Below are 12,244 nucleotides of genomic sequence, written 5' to 3' on the forward strand. Positions count from 1 at the left end.
TTCAATGTCATTTGAGCCAGCATTTCCTCCTGTATCTGCAATTTATCTACTGTTTCAAAACTGATAGATTTACATTTTGAATCTTCATCCTCAGAGACTCTACCTTTCAAGCACAGTGAAGTGGACATAAGGGTTATGTTTGATACCTGATTGCTTTCGGTGGTATCTTATCTTGAGAAAGAACGGGATTCAAGTAAAGTGGAATATACCTCGAAGGTTATTAAGTGTTGCTGCGCAGGCACTGCGCACCAGGTGGCAGCGCCGCGCTGCGGGGCCCGCACCGCCCCGAGAGCGCTGCCAGGGGGCGCCGCCGGCCCGAGGGCGCAGGTGCGGAGCCGGGGCAGGTGCGGGGCCGGACCAGAGGCAGGTGCGGAGCCGGGGCAGGAGTGCTGCGGCTGGGAGGCGCCGCTGGAATTAACGTCACAGGAGCGAGGCCTCTGCAACAAAAGGAATGCGGCCGCTAGTTCCTTTGCTGCCCTGGACGTGGCCGAGTGCAGGCACAGCCGTGCTGTACTGCCTGTCCGGAGGGGAAGTTTGGGAGAAAACAGCATACCTCGACAGCCCCTTTATCGCTGGGGGAGACACATTTGTCACAACCACAATGCTAGAGAGAGAGATTCTCATAGCTGATGCGGGATCTCATTATTTGTAAGACCGGATTTACCCTTTAACTTTTCAGATCACAACAAAATTTGTGGTAAGAGGCAGAATTTATTTTTTGTTTGCATGGTTTTAAGCTTTCCTTGGTTAAAGTACAGTCAGTTGTGTTCACTTAGATGCCTTTCGAACTGGTCACGCCCACACTGTTGATAACCAAGGCAGTCTGTATTGGTGTAATTTATGTGCCTGTCAGCCAAAAGAGGTAGGTGAAGTAGTGTGAGGGCCTTCTGCATCTTTGAAGTTCAAATTACACTAGCTGAGATGTCTCAAGTACCTGTAGAGTAGGAATAAAAAAGTTCCAATGAAAGCTAAAGAAGTAGAACATTAGACTTTTAAACTAAAATCAAATAAAAAACATCCCTAATTTTAACATGCCAAATCAAACATGGCCTATGTAACAAATCTCTCCGGCTAATTCAGCTGCCTGTCTTGAACATGTGTGCCTGGCTGGAATACATGGATTGTTTTCTAGGTGACAGTATGTAACATACTATGTTGTAGTCTATAGCCTTGACCTAATTAGTCTAAAATAATGCAGCCAGGCTCACTTCTGATGAAATTCCACCACCTAAAGTGGTACTGTTTATTTCAGAGAGGTTAATTTCCATCACTGTTGAGAATCAGGGCTAATCCCCGGCTTAGATCTGTTTACATTGCCTAGAGCTTTAGAGTGCCATTTCTTAGTTCTTCACTGATTATAAAACTCAAACATTCTCCTGTTGATGTAAGATCCTAGAAACACCAACACTCACATGCACCAAATAAGTATTAAACTCGTATGCCTGGTCTTTTAGTGAACCTAGAGTGTGATTTTACAATTCATATTGTCCAGTGGCCACATGGATTTAAAGTATTCCTGCCCCTCTTTTCCTTCCTCCAATTTTTCTCAACTTGGGGGATTTGGGGGCTTGTTTTGCATTGTTGTTTATTTTGTTTGTTTTTCTTAGTTCTGGGTTTCTTGCTGTTTTAATTTTTGAGGATAATATTTTCGATGGCCAGATGAATCCCCTCCTCTGGTTCACAACATGTTCCACAAATGTTTCTGCTGGCAAAAACAGTGGATGAGCAACAGGTATTGAGAAGCAAACAGAATACTTAACTTGTTTCATGAGCAAATTAAGTGGTTATAATTTTGATGAGCACTTATACAACCAGGACCTCTGGGAGGTCTTCCATGAGGAGTACTGGTCTTAATATTGTTTGAGCTTAATGCTTCATGAACTCCCCATTTCTTCAGCATTGTATTGTCTATTGATTCGGAGAGCACAGATACTCTCTACAGCACATGTATCAATTATACAAAGAACAAGTGATAAATGGTGTCAAATAAACACTTTTAGGTCCTGATACAAGATTATTTGAAGCTAGTAGAAGGATTGCCATTAATTTTGCGTTGTCTTCAATTATGGCAGTTTTCAAACTGGGCAGCTTATACTTCTGCTTCCAGATAACTGGCATTCAAAAACATGCAGCCTAGTGATCTGTGCAGCAGTGATAATATTCCTGCTGTCTTTTCTCTACTCTTGATATTTCAAAGACTTACTCACTTAAATACAGAGGTTTTGGGGGGTATAAAAGTGGCACTTCAAATTATGGACTTGCTTGAATTTGAAAATTTCATTCTGGCCTTTAATGCAGTTTTGCATTTGAGGAATAAAAGTATTTCTGGGTAGAGCTTTTCAGCAGTTACAGTATGGGACATAATGCAGCCCCTCCAGTTTCTGGCAGAGGTGGGTCCAGTCAATCAAGGAGGAATGCAGCTATTGTGTATTATTTTTCTCTGAATAAAGGTCCAAACTGTTTTATTTCTCTGGATCTAGTTCAAGGAGGAGGACGAATCTCACTGGCTCAATATGTGAAAAGCCAGGTACGGTGGTCTCCTCCTTTCCACAGAGTCGGTGAGTATTTTCTGACTCGTTGCAGAGCGCTAGCTTCCATCGGGGCGGCGGAGCTGCAGCCCAACCCGGGCAAGGTGTGGGCAGAGCGTTTCCCGAAGGGAGCGAAGCTGTCAGAGAGCAGGCGGCAGCCAGCGGGGTTCGGCCAGCTCCGCACTTCTCTCTGCCGATGCCATGGGAGCCTGGCTTCCCCGGGACAGGCCATTTGAGACAGAAAAGTCACTTCGGGCAGGCTGCAGGCGGGGTCGGGTGATGTCACAGGAAGCTCTGATGTTTGGCTGCTGCCGTCGCTCCTCACTCACGCTCCAACACGCTCCCGGCGCTGCTCGCAGCCGCGCTTCTCTGCGGAGCGCAGCGCAGCGGGGGCAGCTCTGCCCTGGCAGCCGGCGGGCTCCGTACCTGGATTACACCCGGCGGGAGGATCAGGCTCTCCCAGGTCTCTTGTTCCGCTGGGCAGGGAGGGAACGAACCATCTCCTTTCTCCCTCCCTGAAAAGGGGAATCGCACTGATTTATCCAAAACCATTCTCGTAAGAACTCAGCGTGGTGAGTACTGATAAAAACGGTTTCATTGTTTTCATTAAAAACATGGGGTTTGTGCCGTCTGAATGCATTTATATTTACGCCTGTGTGCATGCTTTTACATTAACCTCAGTGTGTGGATATATAATCTGCAGGGAGAATGGGGCAGGAGGAAAAGCTTCGTTTATTTTTAGTGAGCGAAATGTTGAGCTGATTTTATAACTGGTGTTGTAATATATCCTTGAGGAAGTAATCAACGATAAATAAGTAGGAAGGGAGATAAAAATACCCTAATCAGCACTTAAAGGATTCTGTGTAAAACCTCTAATATTAGCTAACCAAATTTCTGCCTTTGCATCTGGAGAGAATTAGAGGCTCATTGGTTTGAAAAGGCTCCTTAAGACTAATTCAATACAACTGGAGTTTTTTCAAGAGAGGCTGAATTAGGTGAGAAAGTGGTATATATTTTCTTACTGAATATTTCTTTAATCTTATTGATGTTATTGTACTGGAAAGAGGTCGTGCTTGAGTTATTTCTTAATTAGGCTTTGTGCTGTAATTACACAACTACAAAGATAAAGCTTCTGTTTTGTTTTGACTTTGTTTGCTTGAGAAAAAGTTAGCTCGAGCTTGAAGCTTGGACGCGTGCCGGGGTGTTACTGTTTGAGATTTTTCCCACAAACACCAAACTGATTTATTGGAAGGTAGTTGTCCACGATTTCATTTCTCTGAGAAGCTATTGAGCAGGGGAAAGTGTGTAATTCTGTGCCCTCCAGTATGTGCTGAGAGACAGAGAAGAGTCTTACCACTTTTTCAGCTTTCCAAAACAGAAGTGATATCCTCTGTATCTACAAATACAGTTCCTTTACTGAGATTGCTACGTCTAGTCATTTGTTTGTGTGTATAAGCCAATGGACCTGTAGAATCACAAAAAGAACTTTTGTTTCTGAATAATAGTTAAGAAATAGTATAGGCTATAGATCACACTTGGATTTGATTTCCAATTATTCATTTAGTCATCCATACGTTTTATAGGGGCTGAGATTGAAATAATAATAAAAATATCTGAGTTTTTTAGCTCTTTATCTTAATAAATTTATGCTAGATACCTTGGGGCTAGATTTTGCTGCTCTTACAGTGCCAGTGCAGACTCTTTTCACTCATATTGTGCATACTGAGGATCTTGTCATTCATTTGTGGTAATAATGCATGTAACGGTTTAAACCTGTTCAGTAGAGTGATGTGCTAAAAGCCTGATTATTGTGCTCTGAATCTGAGGTCCTTTCAATGGATCGACAGGAGACACACTAGATCTGGATAAATATGAATAAGACCAGATCTGAATCCTTGTGTTTTCTTTCGAAGTATGCATGCTGCAATCCTGGCTGGAATTATAAAATAAAAATAATGTATTTTCACAGTATTTGCTTTTGTAGTCTACCTAAACTCACATTGACTTCATTGCATATACGATCAATCCCCAAAATCTTAATTCAACTGAAAATGTTTGGCACAAAAGTCACTTGGTGTTGCTAAATCAAACAAAACCCTCGAGATAAAAAGTGTTCATGTTGGTTTAATGATCAGGGCAGTAGGAACAACTGTTTTCAGAAGTATTTCAGCTGAATGATTTAGATTCTGATTTTATGCTCTTCTCAAGTTACTAGTTTTGGTTGTGGTGGGACTGCCCACACAGGAAGTGTCAGAATTATATGTGATTGCAGGTTTGATGTCAGAACCTACATTATTGCAGATTAAGGAAAGTCAGTGGTAGGATAGAAATGTAGAACAGTGTGACTGCACTTTGTATTGATCAAAACTAAGTTCCTGAATACACAACATGCATTGCAAGTTCAAGAATTGAATGATATATGTCCTGTCAACTTCAAGTGTTACTGTACTTTGAATTCTCGATCAGCTGGATTCTTGGTCTGCATTAAGAAATGTAGTGTTTGTCTTTTTGAATATGCCTTTCCTGATACAACACAACTGTTGAAATCCTGGCCCACTGAGAGCCAGTGGGAATTTTTCCACTGGCTGTCAAAGGGCAAGATATTCCTAAATGTGGGTATTTTTCTGTTGGAAGGAATTATACATACATCACCCATCCAGTCACTTGTGTTCTGCAGTCTGTTGGCAGCTGTTTTTTGATAATTTCTGTAATTTTTGAATGCTCAAGCTGAAAACCACAGATCTGCATGTCTCGTTCTTGGTGACTAATGTCTTACCTGGCTAAATAAAGGGGCCTTCTCCAGGAATGCAGTATTGTTCTGTGGGCTGACAGACTAGGTTACAATTAAGAACAAAACTGAGGGAAGAAAGCACACTCATACATTTTGTCACCAATACAATTACTGATTTAGCTCTATATTCTGTGCATTCAAGTTAATCACCTGCTTCCAATAGCATTCCTAGCATGTGCAAGAGCTGGGTAATCATACAGATAAAGGATTCCAGTCAGTCCATGGTCATTTGGAAGAAGCTAATGCTATCAATGTGTTTTAAATAATAACATATACCCAGCAATATTTAAAAAGTAGTATATATCTAGTTACTTCTATAGTAAATACTGAACATAAAGTAAGCTGTTTATGAAAGCAGAAGGAATTTCTCTAAAGAGAAGTCCAAGCCTACAGTTAGGAAGACAAAATAGTATTTCTCTTTAAGAAGTTGTTCCATCTGTTCCCAATGTGCTTACAGTGCTCTTGATCCACTAGCAAAATTCTTTATGTGCTTCTGATTAGCCATCATTCCTATAGATTGTATACACAGTATTGGCATTACCTCAATGCTATGGTCACCTCTGTTCTAAAAGCATGCGTAGCTATGTCATTGAGTTTCACAAGTAGTAGTTTCCTCAGTTAAGCTTTACATTTATTGAAAACAGTCTCTTAGTTGCTCATGTAACTTCTGTTACTGGGAAATATTTTGAGTCTTTGGTGTAGAAAATTGTCAGAGCTCTGGAATTAGCTATATCCTTGATACCACTGTATCAAAGAAGGAATGGAATATTACCAAAACAGATGTGAGTTGACAATAATTTTTAAGCAGTAAAATAAATCTGTAAGTGCGTTTGTGTTCATGTGTATTAAACATAAAATAATATATAGTGCATTATTTCTATGTACATACGCACAATATATGCAGGTCTATATCATGCTGCCTTTTACTACTCCTAATGTACCAACTAAAGAGAGAACATGTATGTTTTTAAGGAGACTTTCAAAGTAAATTAGTCCTAAACCTCATCCTTTGTTTAGAGAACCATGAGTCATGAATGTTAATATTTTAAATTGAATACATTTGAATGTTGTTTCCTTTTAATATGGAAAAGAAAAAGGAGAAAGCTTTCCATGGGTGTTCACAACCCAATTTTTAAATTTTTTTTTTTTTTTTTTGTACTCACATTGGCAATTCTGATGTTTTCAGGGTAATATGTTTGCACAAAGAACAGTAGAAATTAGCCTGTTACTTACCTGTTATCTTAATGGAGAATTCCAGAGCTAGTGCAGTACAACATAAGATTTTCTTATGAAATTTATTTCCATTAGAGCATTTGTATTTAGTGCTACTTTTTCTTTTTGTCCTATTTTAGAATCTGGGCAAAACTGGAAGACTAAATTTTGAATTTTCAAAGTTTTGTTTTCACAGTTCTCTCTCATGCACGTCTGCCTTAGTCTTCCAAGTTTGTTTATACTGTTTACATTTTCCCAGCAAAGTCATTCTTTTTCTGTCCTAGTTCTGTGCAAACACTTTCAATCATTGCTGCAGTATATGCTGTCCAAAAGAACAGAAGTGATTTATTTGGAGTTGCTTTCCTTGGTAAGATACATTTGAAATGCACTTAACTGAATGTAATGCGTTAAAAAAAAGACTTCCCAAGAGAGAAGCAATATACTTCAAGAAAAAAACTAAAGCAATCAAACAAAACAAAACAAAAACATAACCAAAAAAGCCCCAAACATATTCTCAACTGGTGAAAATTTGCATGTGTTTCTGAAGATGTTACCTTTTAATATAGCATAGAGGTCAGCCAAGACTTTTGTGATAGCTTTGGCTACTATGAAGCTGTAGCTCACCATTAAGATACTGATTGAATTTTAGAAAATAAAACAATGTTGTATTTCTGGAGTTATGCCTGGATCATGCAGGCCTTATTTAAAAAATATCCCAAACAAAATTAGTGACAGAGTTCAGTTTAATGAAGCTCATACCAGTCTGACTTCCCAAATAGTACCAAGGACAAGGAGCAAAACACAGTGATTTGTGATATATAGATTAATTATTTTTTTTCTTTATATATATATATGTTCGAAGTAGATACCTCACGTACTGTAGCATACCATCAACTGTGTTTAGGCTGAGTATCTTTATTTCCTAAAAAACGCATAATCTTTTGCACATATTTTTTGGTAATTCTGAGTTTGAAAACTGCACCACCTTGATGCTTATACGGGCATAAAGTGTCAGTCTTTGTATTACCATTTAGATTTTCCTCTCATTTTTTTTCTCCCCCATTACAGTGGTAAAATCTTGGAAATGCATTTTAGTACATTTAGTATTATTTTAATGTTGGCAATGCTGGTAGAATGTAACTGAAGTAAAGCAAATGATGTACTGAGAACATATTTGTTATACCCAAACTCATTTGATTTAGGCTTTAAAAATATTTTAAATTTTAATATTGTTAAAAATGAATTTAGTTTGTCTGCAATGTTGTGCTTTATATCTTAGCTAAAAATTTAAAAACCTGTTTTGGAAATGAATAAGAGCTTTAGACATCCTACTTTTTTTCCTGCATGGTTGCACCTGTGTAATTATTTACTGCCCTAAATGAAGCAAAAAATAGGATACTGTGCAACCTTTTATTACTAGAAGGGCATGTTTTTGCAATGATTGCCCTAAAATGTTCTGTATGATGGGGATATCTGCCCTTTTGTTTCTGTTAGTGAAATCCAGCAGGTGTCACTCTGGGGATTAAATAAGGAATATTTTACAAACAGAAATAATTTTGTTTGGGAGATGAGATGTAGAATTTAGAAGTATTTATTCTAGTACATTTTTCCAGGATATTTTTTTGACTATGCATGTCTTTTAAGTTTTCAAGTTTCTTTTTTTAGTTATGTGATTTAGTGGGTGTATTCATCTTTCTGTGCATCCCTTTGAACATGAAAAATCACACAGCAGTTAGCATTGGACTGTACAGTCAGTTTTACTCACAGGTGTCAGTTCAGAAACATTAAGAGCTAGGAATTGGTTGAATATTGCATTTTGATATTAAAAAAATGCTTTTGTCAGTTTCTCTGGGAATCAAAATTATTCTGTTTGTCAATGGAAATTCTAGTTGCACAAGTAAAGTGTTTTCAGTTACGATGAATCCAAGGAGGTGCTCTGCAGCAGGCTGCTGCAAGTGAATGTATTTATTAACAATCTACAGACTGTTTTCTGTTTGAATTAGCAAAAAATGACATGATAGGTAGCTAGTTATTCAAAGTTTCACAGTAAGAATATTTGGAGAAGACGAACTTTTTCACGTTGCACCAAGTTGCTAGTACAAGAAAGTCAATGCTTTATTTTTGAGGGGAAAAAAGAAAAAAGTCTTGTTTATTGCAGAGACTATTTCTTTAGGGAATGGTATAACAATGTGTTTGCTGCATTCTGGTGGATTTTTACATGAATGTATAATTCAATATTCTGTGGATTCCATATTGGGTGGAATAGGAGCATCATTGGTAGAAACTGGTCGGTTTCTTGGGAGAATTCTTATTTCCTGTACTGTGTTAATGCGACCTTGTACTGAAACAACTACCTCAGCCAATCCACAAATACAAGTCTCTTTTCAAACAGAAATAAGTTGTTTTTTATAAATACATGCATACACACATGTATTTTTATGTATGAATTAATGTGTTTGTATTTTTTTTGCAAGTGTATAGATGTATTTTACAAATATATTTAAAAAAAAAAATCACCTCGTTATAGAACTTGCAACCTCAGGCCACTTTAAACAATCCAGTTTCCTTTCTCTCACTTCTTTCTCCTGTTTAAGCCCCCATCCTGTTCCGTTTTTTTATTCTATTCAACTTCCCTTCCTGTGATGACTCTGAATGAGTCACTTTGCCAGGCATCAAAAATGTGGCTTGACAGTATTTCCAAAAGCTTATCCTACACTGGCTCTTGCAGATGAAGTTAACCTCTCCCTTATCCTTCCTCTCAAAGAGAAATGTCTGTCTTCACACGTCTAGTTTCTTGGAAGGGGGAGGTGGGGCTGAGAACCCTTTCCATAAATGACTATATTTTGAAATTCATAGTCATCTTCCTTGAAGACGAGCAACAGATGTGTGTATTGTAACAGGCTATCAAGATTGGTAACCTTTTTAAAATTGATGTAGTTTTCAGTCAGGGAAAAGTTAGTTTAAACAAGTTCAAGAAAGCCCAAATTAAGGCTCTTTCCTGAGTGCTATTCAAGTACTCTCTGCATGGCAACCATTCTGGATTCTTAATTTTTTATTGAATGTGGTGTTCGTTGCATCATAATACATGGAAGGCCACCAGGATTGTGCTTTTTTTCTATATAGCTAGCAGCAATCAGAAAAGGCACATGATTAACACTAAGTGGGCACTTAAACACTGAATTAAATTGTAGCCTTTCTTGTGGTTATGTGCATGCGGTTTGGGGTTTATTATTTATTTTCTTTTATTTTTCTCTCTTTGGAACAAATGGGTAAAGAGGGATTTAAAAAAAATGTTTCTAATCTATTAATCGTATGTGAGCCTTTCTGCTGAAAACAAACAGGGAAAATTATAGTCCTAGAGAAGAGTAATTTGGGACACAATATGCAAATGAGAGTAAGAACTCCCATCAAGTTAAACTCTGGTATTGCAGTGTTACTCCATCAGCTTTCACTAAGGGATGTCTAAAAGGTTATATCCCTTCTATCATTTTCTGGGTGTTATGTTGTAAGTGTAATTAACATTGACACAAATTGCACACCAGTGAGCAAAGGAGAAATAGAAAATTTGTTCATTTCTGTTTGTTATCACAGTATAGATTTTATATAAAACAAACGTAATGGTTGTAATTGGAAGATCAAACAATTCTGTCTGGAGTGCAATCATTTGGTATTCATTTAAATTTGTGTTTAGTTTCTCATACTGGAAATGCTTTATTTCTGACTAAGGAGGTGGTTTGAGCAGTCTTCAAATCTTGATAATGTAATTCTTAAGACTGATTATGGAAGTCACAGCACAGCCTTTCAAGAGCCTTATGTCCCCCCAGCCCGCATGCTGGGTGCGCTATCTCAGCATTTGCAGAATTTATAGGAAACTAGGTAGAAAAAACATAATTCAGATGTTTTTAACCTTTCAGCATGAACCACTTGGGTAGCTGTTGGGCCTAGTTTTGTTTGTTTGTTTGTTTTGTTTTTTCATGCTCCCCCAATTATTTCAGAAGCGATTGTACAAATTTACTTTCTTCTCTAGAAAAGACCCCTCTTCTAAAAACTATGTGTGCAATCCACGGGTAGAATTCAGCCAATGTAGTTTAACTGGACGCTTTTTATTTAGAGCTACAGAGATAAAATAGCCTGCAGACATGCTAGGCTTTTCCTAGAGTCACATTACAGCCTAGTGAAGGACATGGCAGTAATTCAGGGTTTGCTGGAAGGCTGGCAAAATACTTGAAGCATCTCTGTGGGGGCACTGGGCCACCAGAGCTCATCAGTGTGTACAGCCATCCGTAAAACTGAGTGTATACACTTAGCAAGAAGTCAACACCGAAAGAGCCCAGATTCAAAGCAGATTTTAGGGACCAATTGCAGTAAGCTTTCAAAGTCAGATTAGGCAAGGGGAGAAAAGATACTGTTGAAATACATTTTGTCCAATGAAGACAGACTGGCATGAGAGACAGTTATCTGTGATAATGCAGCTTCCTCAGGGAATGCACATTTGCCAAACCAAAGCATTCAAAACCAGAATTATACCATGCAGAAATTGAGACTTCTTAAGCCAGAGGTTTGTTTTATTTTATTTTTACAATTTCTTTAGTCCTTCTGTTTCCTAGATTTCTAAGTTTTTATATTTTTAAACATTTACAGCTTTTAAACAGGACAGTTGTCCAACTCCTCCTTCCTTGAGCACTAAGTAACAGTAAAACAAACTCTGGTAGCAAGGAAGCAAGATAAAATGATGGAAGGAATGACAAATACACAACGAAAAATATCTGAACCTCAAAATGTAGTTCTCATAGGAAAGTAAACTGTGAACAAATCAGCAAGTGGAATGATGTTGCCTTTAGCATGACCTTCTAATTGGAGAGACAAAGCTGACTCTGGTATCCTGTGGTCAGTCAAAAGCTGTTCCTTACATACACATCCACTTGGATAAACTAAAAGGTTCCTTTTTAGATGGTGATAAATCTGTATTTGGAGTTATGTATATGACACGAATTCACAGTAGAGTTGCTAAATTAATTGGCCATTCAGTATTTTAGTTTGGCAACAAAAGCAGGTGCTGGGTTTCAGTACATGATCTGGTGAAGATGCCAATAAGTGTGTGATAAGTTAGCTCATCATTTGTCATACAGAGCGCAGGTGAAACATCCAGTTGTCACATGTGGAAGATGCTTATTACCATGCCTCTTCTTCATCTATGCATGGGAAGGAGTCTTCCTATTTATGCTACCTTGCTAGCTTTAAATGTACTGATTATAATGCTCCATGATGTTTTAGAATTTAAACCTATTATTTTCTTTTTCCATTCCCATTCTTCTCATAATTTGTTGCCCTTCATAGGTAAAAGATTCTCCTGTCTTCTTAGTGTTTACAAATCCTTCAGGCATTTATAGGTAAATATTTTTATTTGTCTTATTCAAGTTGTGCAAAGGTGTGGTGCTGTTTTGTAAGGCTCCACATCCAGTTAGCAGCCCACTCAAAACTTCTCTCAGCGTGCTGGGTCTTTTTCACACCTCTCCGATGTGCCATGATTTGTGCACGTGCAATCCCACATTACACAGGTTCCTTTACTGCCATGCATCCGCTATTAAAAAAAATTGCTGAATGAGGGTAATAGAAAAGAACAATGGGCTATTACAGGATGTTCAAGACAGGGTCATTACAGTATATTTTCTTGTGCAATCTTGTTATGAACAAGCTTCACATTTACCAGCTT

At 38.2% G+C, this 12,244-nt stretch overlaps 1 protein-coding gene across 1 annotated transcript in view; it reads left to right on the top strand.

Moving 5' to 3' along the window:
- The first annotated feature begins 2,869 nt into the window (after nucleotides 1-2,869).
- The window catches only part of CALCRL (calcitonin receptor like receptor), a 62,672-nt gene continuing 53,297 nt past the window's right edge, over nucleotides 2,870-12,244 (top strand). The window contains exon 1 of the mRNA XM_082055391.1: nucleotides 2,870-3,100. The gene's annotated coding sequence lies outside the window, so the exon portion shown is untranslated. The remainder of the gene's footprint in view (nucleotides 3,101-12,244) is intronic.

Source organism: Streptopelia decaocto (genome assembly GCF_964273445.1).
Source record: "Streptopelia decaocto genome assembly, chromosome: 6".
NCBI classification, from domain to species: domain Eukaryota; kingdom Metazoa; phylum Chordata; class Aves; order Columbiformes; family Columbidae; genus Streptopelia; species Streptopelia decaocto.